At 39.6% G+C, this 14,670-nt stretch overlaps 1 protein-coding gene across 4 annotated transcripts in view; it reads left to right on the forward strand.

Annotated features, from left to right (window-relative positions):
- The first annotated feature begins 13,717 nt into the window (after window positions 1–13,717).
- Window positions 13,718–14,670, forward strand: part of SNAP25 (synaptosome associated protein 25) — an 88,590-nt gene continuing 87,637 nt past the window's right edge. Inside the window, exon 1 of one of the 4 annotated variants that reach the window (XM_009436635.4) lies at window positions 13,718–13,870. The gene's annotated coding sequence lies outside the window, so the exon portion shown is untranslated. 4 annotated transcript variants of the gene reach the window in all.

Here is a 14,670-nt window from a genome sequence, read left to right on the forward strand (position 1 = left end):
TGTTTCCCCCTTTGGCTATTGTGAATAATACTGCTATGAACACGGTGGGCAACTCCCTCTTCTAAACCTTGCTTTCAATTCTTTTGGATATATACCCAGAAGTGGAATTGCTGGATTATATGGCAAATCTATTTTTAATTTTTCAAGGATACATCTTACTGTTTTCTATAGTAACTACCATTTTACACTGCCACCAGCAATGCTCAGGAGTTCCAATATCACCACATTCTTTCAATACTTGTTATTTTCAGGTTTTTTTCTTAGTATCTATTCTAAGGGGTGTGAGGTGGCTTCTCATTGTGGTTTTGATTTGCATTTCTCCAGTGATTAGTGATATTGGACATCTTTTCATGTGCGTATTGGCCATTTGTATATCTTTTAGGAAAAATATCAGTTCCAATACTTTGCCCATTTTTGAGATGGGTTGTGTGGTTGTTGTTGAATTATAGCTTTTTATGAATTCTGTATATTAATTCTTTATCAGATATGCTATTTGCAAATATTTTCTTCCATTTTGTGGGTTGTCTTTTCACTCTATTATTTTCTTTGATGCCTAGAGATTTTTATTTTTGATGTAGTCCAATTTACTTTTTTTTCTTTTGTTGCCTGTGCCTTTGGTATTTCCACTTTTTTGGCTATTGGACATAATGCTGCTATGAACATTTATGTACAGGATTTTTTTGATGGGTATGTGTTTTCAGTTCTCTTGGGTTTATGCCTAGAAGTAGAACTGCTGCATCATATGGTAGCTCTGTGTTTAAGTTTCTGAGGAACTGCAAAAATGTTTCCAAAGTGGCTACACCATCTTATACCTTACCAACAATAGATAAGTGTTATATATTCTCCACATCTTTACCAACACTTGCTATGTTTCATCTTTTAGATTAGAGATATCTTGGGGATGTGAAGCAGTATCTCCTTGTGGTTTTGATTTGCATTTCCCTAATGACTGATCATGTCAAGCATTTTTCATGTGTTTATTAGCCATTTGTAATCTGCTTTAGAAAAATAATTCTTAAATTTTTTTCTCATTTTTAAGTTGTGTTGTCTTTTTATTTAGTTGTAAAGGTCCTTTAAATATTCTGCATAGAAGTCCTTTATCAGATATATGATCTGCAAATATTATTTTCCTTTTTGCTTTTTGCCTTTTCATTTGTAAAATTGTATCTTTAGAAACACATTTAACTTTTTTTATTTTGAGGAAGTCAAATTTATAATTTGTTGTCATTTGTATTTTGGTGTTCAATGCCTGATCCAGGGTCATAAAAATTTGCACATATGTTTTATGCTAAGATTTTTATAGTTTTAGCTCTTAAAGTTTTGATCAATTTTGAGTTAATTTTTTTCTATGATATGAGGAAATGGGCCAACCTCATTCTTTTGCAAATGAACCTCATTCTTTTGCATATTTTGCAGTTTTCTGAGCATCATTTGTTGAAAATACTGCCCTTTCCCCATTGGTCTTGGAGCCTTTGTCAAAAATGATTTGACCATACTATATGCAAGCATTTATTTTTGGACCCTCTATTCTATTCCATTGGTCTGACTTTATGCCAATACTACACTGCCTTGATTATGAAGCTTCATTGTAAGTTTTGAAATCAGGAAATCTGAAACTGCAACTTTATTCTTCTTTTTCAATATCATTTTGGTTATTTAGAATCCCTTGAGATTCTATATGAATTTTAGAGGGATTTTTCTATTTCTGAAAAAAAATGTCAATGAGATTTTGATAGGAATTGCATTGAACCTATAGATCACTTCAGGTAAGTTAGTTTTTCTATATGGTGTGAGAAACAGATACGCCATTTTTTTGCATGTGGATATCCAATTCTTGTAGCACCATTTGTTAAAAATACTATTTTTTTCCACATTGAATTCTGTTGTCACCCTTGCCAAAAATAAATTAATCATAAATGAAAGGGTTACTTCTGGACATTTAATCTGATCCCAGTTATTTGTTTTTATGTTGGTGTCGTAAAGTCTTTATTACTATACCTTTGTATTAAGTATGGAAATGCGGAAGTGTGACTCTTCCAACTTTGTTCTTCTTTTTCAAGATTTTTTGGCTATTCTGGGTTACTTGCATTTCTATATAAATTTTAGAACCATACTGTTTATTTTCCCAAAAACATTTCTGGGTTTTTCAGTAAAGTTTTTGTTTTGTTTTGTTTTGTTTTGTTTGTTTGTTTGGAGATGATGTCTCGCTATGTTGCCCAGGCTGGGCTTGAACTCCGGGACTCAAGGGATCCTCCCACCTCAGCCTCTTGAGTAGCTGAGATTACAAAGGTGAGCCACTGTGCATAGCTGGGAAGTACAATTAATGTGATAAGTTTTAAAAATTTAGTTCAAATTAATACAAACTTGATTTTGATAGTACATCAAAACTTTGCTCTGACATAGCTCTATTCCCTCCTCCCTCCTTGGTGCTTTTATTTTCATACAAATTACATCTGTATACATTATAAACTCATCAACATAGTTTTACAATTATTGCTTTATGTAATTTCGATCAGATAGGAGAAGAAAAAAATACAAACCAAAATAACACAATAAAGCTGGCTTTTATATTTCTCTTTGTACCTACCTTTACCAGTACTCTTTATTGTTTTATGTGGATTTGAGTCACTGTCCAGTCTCTCCATTTCAGCTGAGGCACTTCCTTTAGTACTTACAGGGAAGGTCTGTTAGCAACAAATTATTTTAGTTATTGTTGCTGTTTTCCTTCCTTTTGAAGGATAATTTTGTTGAATATAGACTTCTTGGTTGAATGTCTTTTTCTTTCAGTACTTTAAATATGAGCATGTCATCCCACTGTCTCCGTGGTTTCTAATGAGAATCTTAATCTTATTAAGGATCCCTTGGACATAATGAGCCATTTTTCTCTTTCTGCCTTCAGTATTTTCCCTCCATGACTTTTAGTTTTGATTGTAATGCACGCAGATGTTGATCTCCTTAAGCTTATCCTACTGGAGTTTGTTGAGCTTCTTGGGTGTTTAGATTAATGTTATTCCTCAAAATTTTGTTAGTTTTGGCCATTACATCTTCACATGTTCTATTTACCCATTTCTCTCATCTCCTTTTGGTTTTCCTTTATGCTGACTTGGTATGCTTGATGATGTCTCACTGGTCTCTGAGGCTTCATTAGCTTTTGTTCATTCTTTTTCCATTTTGCTCAGACTGAATCATCTCAATTGATTTATCTTTGAAATTGCTTGTTCTTTATTCTGCCACCTCCAATATGTTACGGTGCTTCTCTAATGAATTTTTTTATTTCAGTTATGATATTTTTCAACTTCAAAATTTTTATTTGATTATTTACAATACCTATTTATTGATATGCTCTATTTTGTGAGACATCTTTCCCATATTTCCCTTTAGTTCATTGGACATGGGCTAGTTCATTAGTTCTTTAACACATTTATAAGAGCTGATTTTAAGTCCTTGTCCAGAAATTCTAATGCCTAGGTATCCTCAGGGACAGGTTCTCTTGACTGTTTTTCTCCTGCATATGGGCCACATTTGTTTGTATGTCTTAATATTTAGTTAAGAACTGCACATTTTAAATAATATAATGCGGCAATTCTGGAAATCAGATTTCTACCTTCATCCCACAGCATTTGTTACTGTTGCTATTTGTTACTACTGTTGTTACTGTCCCTAGTAACAATTTTTGTCTTAAATTCTATTTTGCCTGATATCCACTTTATCCAATTCTCTTTGATTATTTACATTGTATATATATTTCATCTTTTTTTTTTTCAATCTATTTGGGGGAGTTTTGTTTGATTGTTGAGTGATTTTGCTGAACTACTTTGGTAAGTCTTCTTTATTGTATATGGCCCTGAAGTCTCTACTCAGCTAATTTAATGTTCAGCTCATGTTTGGACAGAGATTTCCCTAAATACCTTGCACCAATAAGGCTCACAGTCTTTGCTGAGAAGTTCTGTGTATGTATTTTTTGGAGTGTTCTTTCAATGCTCCACCAGGCAGGTTACAAAGCTGCCTTAGTCTTTGCTTCCTGATGATGCAGTCTCAGGTTATGGAGACGTGAGAGAATAGGGCCTTCTCAGATTTGGGGCATGCACCCAGCTTTCTGCATGTGCATGGCTTTCTAGATTCCCAGAAATACGTGAGAACTTTTGAAAACACCCTATGAACATCTCAGTTTCCAGCATTTCCTGTTATGATTTTTGGTCAACTTCTTATTTGTCCCAGCTGTTACCACTGCCTCAGGCAGCTGCTATGTGAAACATTTGATGCTGATTGTTTTTGACTAATGCTTTGGGGAGATAATGTTTATACTATGTGAGTTCTAAGTTACATCAAATAAAGATAAGCCTCAAGAGTGGTAGTTTTTAGGGAACTTTTTATTTTTTATTTTTACTTTTTTTCTTTCCAACTTCTATTTAAGATTCAGGGGGTACCTGTGTAGGTTTGTTGCATGAGTAAATTGCATGTCATGGGGGTTTGAGGTATGGATTATTTTGTCACCAAGGTAATGAGCATTGTACCCAATAGGTAGTTTTTTGATCCTCACCTTCAGGAAATTTTCAGACAAGTTAAATAGTGACAATTCTCTCTGGATGGGATTCTGGGGAGCTCCAAATCAATTCTGTTACCCTCCAAATGGCATGTAGGTCCCTGGTTTTCAAGGTTGCTATAAAGCTGCAGAAAGGGGAATGGCAATAGGGCAAGTTAAATGCCACAAAGTTTCTTGTTCTTACCCAAAATGCAGACATTTTTCTTGAATAAATGCTCCTCAGATTGTTGCAAGACTCTGGTTAATTTCCAGATTTCTAAACAAAAAAAATTATTTTAACAATTTTTGCTAGTGTTCTTGTTGCTTTTATGAAGGAACAGATTTTCAGAGGTCCTTATTCAACCATCCCCAAAGTGGCTCTTTCATAATCATAATTTTATTATTAAAATGTGGGCTCCAACAGACCTCCTGACCAGATGTCAGCTCTCATATCTCATATTTCCATTTTAGTCTCAGTATCTTTCCTTAACATTGCCTAGAAAAACACAGGGGTTAAAAATACATTTCAAGGAATCTTTCTTTTCTCCACTTTAAAAATCAATGCCGTTTTGTTATACTGAATAAGAAAGGTTATGGAGTTTCCAAAGCATTATAGGAGAGGACATTGAAGACAGAACTTTGCAGCCCACCCAAACCAGGAGAGCTTGCATAAAAGCTTTTTGAAATAATTTTGTTACTGCCATTCTTTTAAAGAAGAGTAACACATTCACAGGAAAACAATAATGAAGATTGTTTAAATAAAATAAAATCTTTTTGCATCTTACTCATTATCCTTCCCAGAAGTAACCATCTTTAAATACTTCCTCTTCAAGTTATCTTTGGTGTTTCCAACCTTAATTTTAAATAATATCTTTTTATTTCTTGATTTACCAATTTTAAATAATATATAAACGTCCTTTATGAAAAAACTGAGAACGTTATCTTGTTGGCTCTGTCTCCCTTATTACAACCACTGAACTTTGGTACTTCTATTACTTTTTGGGTTTCTGTTGGCTAACTTTAAAATAATACATATAACTTTATATATGATTATACCATCAGTAAACTTTATTTTTCCTTTTATGAACTTTATACTGATTATTTTAATCCTTTACCATATAAAATGAGTAAATTGTGCTGTCTGCATTATAAAGTCTCTTTACATTGCCCCTCCTAAGCCCTCTCCTTTACTTCCCACATCTGACAGCTCTCTCACTACTTCTATATGTTAGGTCCCATAATATTCAGATTCTGTTTGGTAAATATTAAGTCATTTATTCTTGGTCTACAGTTTAATTTAAACTTCAAAGATCAAAAAAGAGCATTTACAGCTTATGATTATATAGATAGTATTTATTGCAGAACAAGGTAGGGTGGTAAACCTTTAAAGAAAAAATGTCTCTGTGGCAGTAAATTTTCACACCAAAAAAGAAAAAAAAATTGAAGATAAAGGACAAATAAAAAATATTTCCTTAAACGCCATCAAAAAATGCTCAAAATTGTGTCATATAATTGACTTCAGATTTGAACCAAAAATATATGATATAGCTTTTGTTTTTCCTGTCATTATAGGGGCATTTTCTTGTTATTACTGATAGGAGACATTTATGCCATTGTCAGGTTAATACTATAATTAGCTTTTAAACTATACTATTTGTCAAACTAATTTTACACTGATTTATTACCATATCTATTTCCTAGCTTTGGTCCTAGGAAAAAAATGCTACCTTAGTTCTAATATTTCCTAAGTTCCTGGTCTTCCTCCTTTGCATAGATTCCTTTGTGAGTTGTATTGTTAAGGTAAAATCCTTAGAAAATATTTTTATTTGCAAAAAATGTTCATGGGAGGTAATTGTCCTGAGTCTGTCCACATCACATCTAGAAATGTTTTCATTTTGCCCTTCGCTCTTTATTAATATTCTGGCTTAATATAGACTTATAGATGGAGATTTATTTTTCTTGCTGTATTTGAAGACCTGTTCCATTGACTCCTACCACCTGAATTTGTTTTGAGAAGTCCAATTTTGCTGTAATTCTTCCTCCTTTGTATGCAACCACCTCTTTCTTCTCTATGAAGCTTGTAAGAGCTTCTTTAGGGAAAGTGGGAAAATATGCAAAAAAAAAGAAGCATACTCATTATGTGGTACTACTTACAGTGAACAATATTTCCCTAGATATGTTCATGGCAGAGTGACTATTTAACACACAGTTGTGTTATTGACAGGATGGGGAGAAGAAACAAGGGTGATGTAAGAGAGCCTCATTATTAGGAAGTCAACTGATGTCTATTTTATAAATCAAGAATTAGCAATGTCTGCATATTATTTGGAAACAAAAAAGAAATGAACCAAAGCAAATGCAAATGCCATTGAAAACCATTGCCTCTGGGAAATATAATATAGATGTAGCTATAAACACATATATAATGTCAACAGGAGAAAAGTGCTATGAAGAAAAATAGTGCAGGGTAAAATAATTTTAAAAAATAGAGGTTAGCAACTTTAGCTAGTTTAGATTGTCAGAGAAGGCTCCTTTGTAAACGTGGCATTTGAGGAGATGAGACATGAGACGATCTGGGGGAGGCTATTTCAGGTAGAAACAATAACTAGTGCAAAGGTCTTGAGGTAGGAGTGTGCTTGGTTGTTCAATGGACAGCAAGAAGGCCAGTGTGATTGGAATGGAGAGGTGCTGGGAAATGAGTTCGGAAAGGTGGCCAGGAGCATGATCTTGTAGAGTAAAGGAAGAACTTCTAAGTGTGATGGGTGACATTGAAAGTTTTTGAGAAAGGAAATATGATCAGATTTGTCTTTTAAAAGTATCACTGCAGCAGCTATGTAGAGGAGATACAGGTGCTAGAAGACAAATTAAGAGATTACTGTAATATCCCAAGAGAGAAATGATGGCGACTTAAACTAAGGTGGTATCTGCGGAGGTGCTGAGGAGTAGTTGGATTTGAAAAGTATTTTGACAATAGAGCAACAAGTGTTATTTATTATGTGTGAATGTAAAAAATATCCTTGAAATAATACAAGATTTTCATCCTCAGGGACGAGGAATGTCAATGCCATTCGCTTATATGGAGAACTAAGATGAAGGGAGCCTCTTGAAGTTGAAAAATCTGAAATCTGCTTTGGATATGCTAAGTTAGATGTCCATATTTGCCTTATGCTTAAGTACAGATATTGAGTAGAAACTTGTGCATGCATGATGCAGGCCAGGAGCAAAATTAGGGCTGAATATGTAACATAAAAGCATCAACACATAGATACTACCCAAGGCCCTGGAAATGGATACAATTACCAGGGAATGATTACGTAGAGAGGAGAAAAGTTCCAAGTCTTGAACGCTCAGAGTTGAGAAAATGAAAGCAAAGCCAGCAAAGGAGAGTGAAAATAAGATGCTTGTGAGTATACTAGTTTGGAAGATGGGACATCATGAGAAAATGTTAATTAAGAATGTAAGAGGAGGAGTAGATTCTTGCAGAGTATGGAACCAACTTATGCATATATATGTTCAGTTTGAGGTGCCTTTGATTCAGCCAGATAAGAGTGTTCATTAAGAAGCTAGGAATATGACTTTGAAGCTCACAAGAGTGAGTGAGACTGGCAATAGGAAATTAAAAGTCAAATATATAAAAAGATGGTTAAACTCAAGGGTATGAAATCAGATTTTTTGAAGACAACATATGAAGGAAGATATAGAACACTGAGTCTCTTGAGGTACCATGGTCAGTAGAGAAGGCTGAAAGACCAATCAGAATTCTGCATTTTCTGATGTAGAATTTAGAGTAGGAAGTTTTCAGTACCTATTCTAACTCCGTTACAAACTGGCTGCATGGTATAAGATAATCATGTATTAGTTGGGAATTAAAATAATAATTACTATTATACATACCTCAGAGAGTCGTTGCAAGAATAAAATGAGATCATGTGTGTGACAGTTCTTTGCAACTTTCGTATTTCTTTAGCACAGAGCTATACAAAAGAGAGCTATTTAATTTTTTTCTCTTTGGCTTAGAGCACAGAAGCTTTCAGGGTGGAGAGTCAGGACAGGTTCTATGGACATATGGAGCTCCCAGGGGGCTTGTGCAGGACTCAAGGAAATGTCCAGCTTAACCTGCTGGGCATAACAATTTTGCTGCTTCAACCCATCTGCTATGGAAAATGAGGAGCCAACAAAAAAGGGAGAAACAGAGGTGAAGGCACCTGATAATGAAAGCTTTAAGAAAGGGAAGGGGTAAGTACATGCCGTCAGGTGAACCCAGAAGTCAATAAAGATGAAAAGTCCTTTGGACATGACCAAGAGATTATTGATGCAATCTGCTGATGTCTTAGAATGTGCCTTGCCTAGGCTGGTGCCTGTGAGCTGGCAGAAGTGTGATGCCCTTCTCTGCTAGTATCAATAAAATCGCACAAGATATTCTTGCTCCATTCCCAGGTATATCCTGAGTCATTCATTTCAACCCAGCTTAACCCCATCCTCACCTTCAGAGTTCTTTACCCTTGGAATCAATTCATGTTGAAGACCTCATATCATCTGCCTCAAAACCACTGATCCACATTGCCATTCTGTTCTGACCTCTGGCTGACTTGCTTAGGTATATTTTGAGAGCATTTTCTGCCCTGATTCTTATTTAAGCTGTTTATTGGATATTGATCTCTGAATTCCCTCCTTGATTGTAATTTGAACTCTCTTCCTTTGAATATGTTGTTTCTGTTCACCTCAGGTTAACAGCCTAGACTTCTTTCTTGAAATTCGCCGCAGCGAAACCTTGTGATTCAGCCAGCCAAACCAGTAATTCATACTCATCCCTCTAGCAAACGAAACCCTGAAGCTGCTAATGAGAAAAGGCATATGCAAGCCACAGTGTGTTGAGGCAGAGAAGGTAGCTGCAGAGGGCAGAAGGGAGTCTGATGGAGCTGGAGGAGGCTGTACTAAAACATAGTGATTATGAGCTTGGGCCCTGGGGTTCAAACCCCAGCTATCCCATTTCTTAGCTGTGTCCTTGGCCTGGTTATTTAACCGCTCTAACCCTCAACTCTCTACTCAATTTTTCCTAGACCCCAGTGCTAAGCATATGGCAGGTGTTCGATATTGAGTAAATGAATAAGTTCATACAGATGAAAAAAACAAGGCCCAGTATGATTGATACATATCTAATTAATAGCTAATGAAAAAAATGGCAATCCTCCATATTAAAGCCGAGCTACATGTCATTTCTTAGAGAAATGAAGTTAAAGTCTCATCAAAATGATAGATTTTATTTAGCCAATACTTCATAGTGCTAGACATATCACTCAGTGCTTCATAATTTCCTTGTGTATTTGGTATAATTATTGTCTCCATTTTACCTATGAGATAATTGAGATACAAAGAGGTTACAGAACTAATATGATTCCTAAAAGATTTACTCAAGGAATACTGTGATCCTTAACAAATAGCCTTTTTGAAATGTACTAGTTTGGACTACCATTTTCTCTGCCTCTCTGTTCCTAATTGTCACAGGTTCTTCCTCCCTACTTGACCACAGGCATGTCTCAGCATTGGGAAGAGTCCTAGGATGCATTGTAAAAGAAAGTCTGTAATTTTGGTGCATCAAGGAACAAAAGTGTGGAAACATCCAGCCTGTGGCTGCTGGACACTCCCCTTCTTCCTTCTCACCATACTGTCTGTAATAAAGAATAAAGTGTTATTTAATATTCTGAGTGTACGGTCCTATTTTTTCTTAACATGGCAAACCAGAAACAGCAACTAATATTCCTGGTTCTCTTTTTACCTTTCACAAGATCTATATCTACCTTAGAGGCTTCAGGGAACAAGAACAGCCTGGATAATTTAAACCTAGAGTTAAACTACTCGAGGCATTTTAAGGTACTACTACTTCACTATATATAAATGGGGTGGGGGGCTGGGTTAAGGGCTAGAAGAATATATGAAGAGAAAGTGGCAAGCAAACCACTTGGAAAGCAAACCAAGGAATCAAAACAGTTGCTCTATCAAACTGAATATTCTTGCGCAGACCTGAATATTCTTTGCCCTCACAGTGTTTTGAAACATTGTCATAGAGTGCCAGGCATGTCCCAAAGGAGGACCCTGGAGAGAGGGCTTCTGAGCTGGGCTATCTCTAAACTGCTTCCAAGTTGACTTTGGAAAGATCACATGGGATTTTAGAAAAGTTATTATTATTATGACTTATAAAATTGTAGTTATTGAGTCAACTATGAATCTTGCACCTTACCTTGGAGATACAAGCTAAATACCTTGGACCTAGAGCTACTGCAAACCAGAATACTTTGGGGCATAATGTACCAAAAAAGCTTTCAGAGGCTTGAATTATCATAGTGTAAATATCCATCTAGCAGAGCAGGTAATTTTCTCGTTACTCATCCTAAGCATTAGATACTCTGTGTGTTAGTTCTTTGCAGAAATAACCCATAGCAGCTGAACCATTTTGGAACAAATTTTCCATCACCTTCCTTCCCTGTGTGGTTCAGGCCTTTGCAAACCCTGAGTAACATGAATCTGCTGGTTCTCTACTGGCAAAGATGATGACGTTTTCTTGTTTGTTTTTGTTTTGCTTTAATCATGCCGTGAGAAAATCCTAAGGGAAAAAAATCTCATTATCCTATTCAAAATACATTTAGGGTTATCTGGTCATCCCTAGCAGATTTTTATGTACCCAATGTTTATGTATCTCAAATTACACTCTGTTACCTTTCCCAGAGCAAGATGAAGAACCTCTAAGAACCTCTCAAACAGCATCATTTTCAAAACAAGCACTAGCAATGGAAAACATTGTCACCACCACCAGCTAATCCTGTAGGGTCCATGGTATTTTCTGTAATGCCTTGAAACAGTCTGCCTCTCTCTTCTTGTCTGTCATTTTTAAAGATGTCAGTGTGGGGCATCAGCAGTTGAAAACTCAGAATACCAAGCCAGTCCTTCCCTGTGACTGCTACATAGCTTTTGCCTGCAGGATAAGCCTCCATCACTGACGTAGTTGCTTTTTAACTTCTTTTTTTTTTTTAACTTGGAAAATCCCCCACCTCCTCCATTCCTTCACAAAACTTTCTGCCTGAATGATTTCTAGTCTGAGGGCCATACACATATTTTTTTTTCCCTCTGCAGGTTTTTTTTTCTCTTCAAACTTCCGCATGCTGCCTTTTTTTTAAAGTGTCACACTTTGGAAAAAATTCTGACTATAAAGGATTTTGCAGTACATTGCATTCAAACCCCTTTCCCCCTATTCCAACTTGCTTTATAATGAAAGTAAGAGCCATAATCAAGAGACTTTTATTGGCAATTAAGTATCTAAGGACTTTGCAGATTTTCTTCTTTATTGTATGGCAATCTTAAATGTTTAATGAATATTTAAGTAAACAAATTTCAGCAACATGCCTTTTTTAGGAATTTGGCTTTAATTAACACCCAAACACTGTTAATTATTATGGCAAAAACATTAATACGTCAAAAAAAAAAAAGCCTTCAGGCCAGGGAATCTTTAAGAAACAATTATGTCTACTAATTTCGATTAAAGGCATCCTTTATTAAATTCTTAACAGCCCGTCTCTTTCTAAACGCAGCGCCTTCACAACTCTTCTTCCCTTCCCCCCACCCCGCTTCCCTCCCTCCGCAATGGAGCGCAATCAAAGGCCGTATTATTGCCTAAGCTTGGCTCTCAGGCCAGCTAGGGATGTGTGTGTGTGTGTGTGTGTGTGTGTGTGTGTGGTGGGGCGGGGGTGGGGGGCGAGGGTGCAAGGGGAGAGGTTGTACGCCGCTTTTCCGAACCCAGCTCTAAATGGTTTCTCCTAAGCGAGACAAGGATTTTCCATAGCCTAAAAGAGGCCATCAAGTTTTAACATTGCGAGGCACGACTTCTAATCGCATCCTTCCCGGAAAAGTACAAACAGTTCCTCAGACGAGGTCCCCCACCTCCCACGCGCTCCCCAGCCCTCCCTCCCTGCGGAGAGCCCCGCGACAGCCTCCCCAACACCTGTGAATCATCCGGGAGGCTGCCACCGCCGAGCGATCCGCGCACCACCCCCTCCCCGGGCCCGGGCACGGCCAGGGAGGACAGTTAGGGTTGTTGCTTTATAATTATCACTTTTAATCTCTAATACGACCAGCACAAGTAGCCTTTGTCTCCCCGCCCTGATTTGAGCATCCGAGGGCCCCCCGAGGCAGCCTGCACGGGTACCCCGGGGTTTGCGCACTGAGTGAACCCCCAGATTCGGCCGTGTCCCAGCCGTCCTTGCTCTGAATCCCCCACCTCCTCCCGGCCGTTGGGACGGTTCCCTCGGGGCGTCTGTGCCTCCGTGGGGTACCCCTAAGACACCCAGCACGAAACCCCAGCACCGACTGCAAATTCCACCGAAAGCAGAGTCATCCGTTTTTGCCCTCGGCAAACAACTCAACTTCAAGCCTCGAGCCCTTGCAAACCCACGCTGGCTGGGCTAACTCCGCTTCCCTTCTCCTTCCCCCGACTCCTGCAACAGCTCAGAGAGCCTGGCTCTGACGTAGTTCAAAATAACGTGCGCCAGCCTCGCTGCCCGGCTGACCACAGCAACGAGAGCCACAAGCCCTCGACGCTGCTCCGATAACATGAAGCAATCACTCATAAAAATAGCAACCCACGTAGCCTGGCCATATATGGAGCTGGCGAGGGTGGACGGGGATGCCCCTCCGGACCCTCTTCGGAGAAACCAAATCGCCGCTGAAATTTCCCCCACCCCTCCCATCACTACCTTTTACCCCTCCTCTGCCTTCCCCTCTCCTTAGATGACTCAACCACAGATTCCACTGAAAGGGGGTGGGGGTGGGGGGGAATATATACACACACACACAAATTATACATATATTATACATGTATTATAAAATATACACACACATACATATATACATACACACACATATACACATATGTACACACACACGCACACACACCAAAGAACATCAGGAATGCAGTTGCGGGATGAACGCGTTTGCCCAAGACCGAGTGTTAAAATGGAGTCATAAGAGTCTCCCCGTGCGGGTGTTTATGGAAGGTGAAAACACGCAGGTTTGCAGGGCAGCGCACTGGGAACCGAGTCAAGCGCGCCGCAGCCCGGGCCCCGCCCCCGCCCCCGCCGTGCCCCGCCCCCACTTCCTCCCGCCCCTCGCCGGGCGGCTATTAAAAGCTGCTGACGTCAAAACGGACGGCCATCTTTGATGAGGGCAGAGCTCACGTTGCATTGAAGACGAAACCTCGGGGAGGTCAGGCGCTGTCTTTCCTTCCCTCCCTGCTCGGCGGCTCCACCACAGTTGCAACCTGCAGAGGCCCGGAGAACACAACCCTCCCGAGAAGCCCAGGTAAGAACCCCCCTCCCCAGGTCGTGGCTCTGGCTCGGGATGGCTGCATACCCAGAAGGGACAGCAGCTGGGCAGTCCGAGTGGGCTTGGGTAAATACAAGTATTGGTGCACTTAGGGTGCGGTATTCCGAGTGTGCACGTCTGGTGGGGGCTTTATAAAGTGTTTTCGAGGTGAGCTGCTGGGGAAAAGGGAAACGGGAGCCCTGCAAATGGAGCGACGGGGAGGAAGAGCGAGGGTACGTACCGAATAATAACTTACTCTTTTGAAACAGTAGTGGGACCCCCTCTTTCTTCCATTTTGCGATGCAGTTTTCAGAGATATTTAGGCTGTTGGGTTTTCCTCCCCTGTCGTTCTAACCCTATTATTATGACTGTTGTCGTTAGGGTGCTATTATCCAGGGAAGAATTAAGGGGGAGACAGGGTGTGGGTGCTGGGGAGGCGAAAGGAGAAAGGGGGAGTTCCCGCCCCGGGCAAGCTGAGCTGCTGCAGCGACAGCAGCCTCCATGCCCCGCGGACTTGATTTATGCCGCCTGCTCCACGTCAACTGCAGGCTGGCGGGAGGCGGGCGGGTCGTGCCGGGTGGGAGGGCTCTGCGGAGGGCTGGCGCGGGTGGGCTGGCTTCGGGGACTGCGGCGGCCCGCGCTCAGCACCCTGGATAGCAACACCGAGGGCTCGCGCGGGCGCCCTCGACCTTTCAGCACCGAGGACAGCGGTCCGGCCGCAGCGCCTCATCTGCCTGCGGCAGATGTGCCTGCGGCCGGGGCTGGATGTGCCAGGGCTGGAGACCAAATTGTCTCCC

Source organism: Pan troglodytes, chromosome 21, assembly GCF_028858775.2.
Source record: "Pan troglodytes isolate AG18354 chromosome 21, NHGRI_mPanTro3-v2.0_pri, whole genome shotgun sequence".
NCBI classification, from domain to species: domain Eukaryota; kingdom Metazoa; phylum Chordata; class Mammalia; order Primates; family Hominidae; genus Pan; species Pan troglodytes.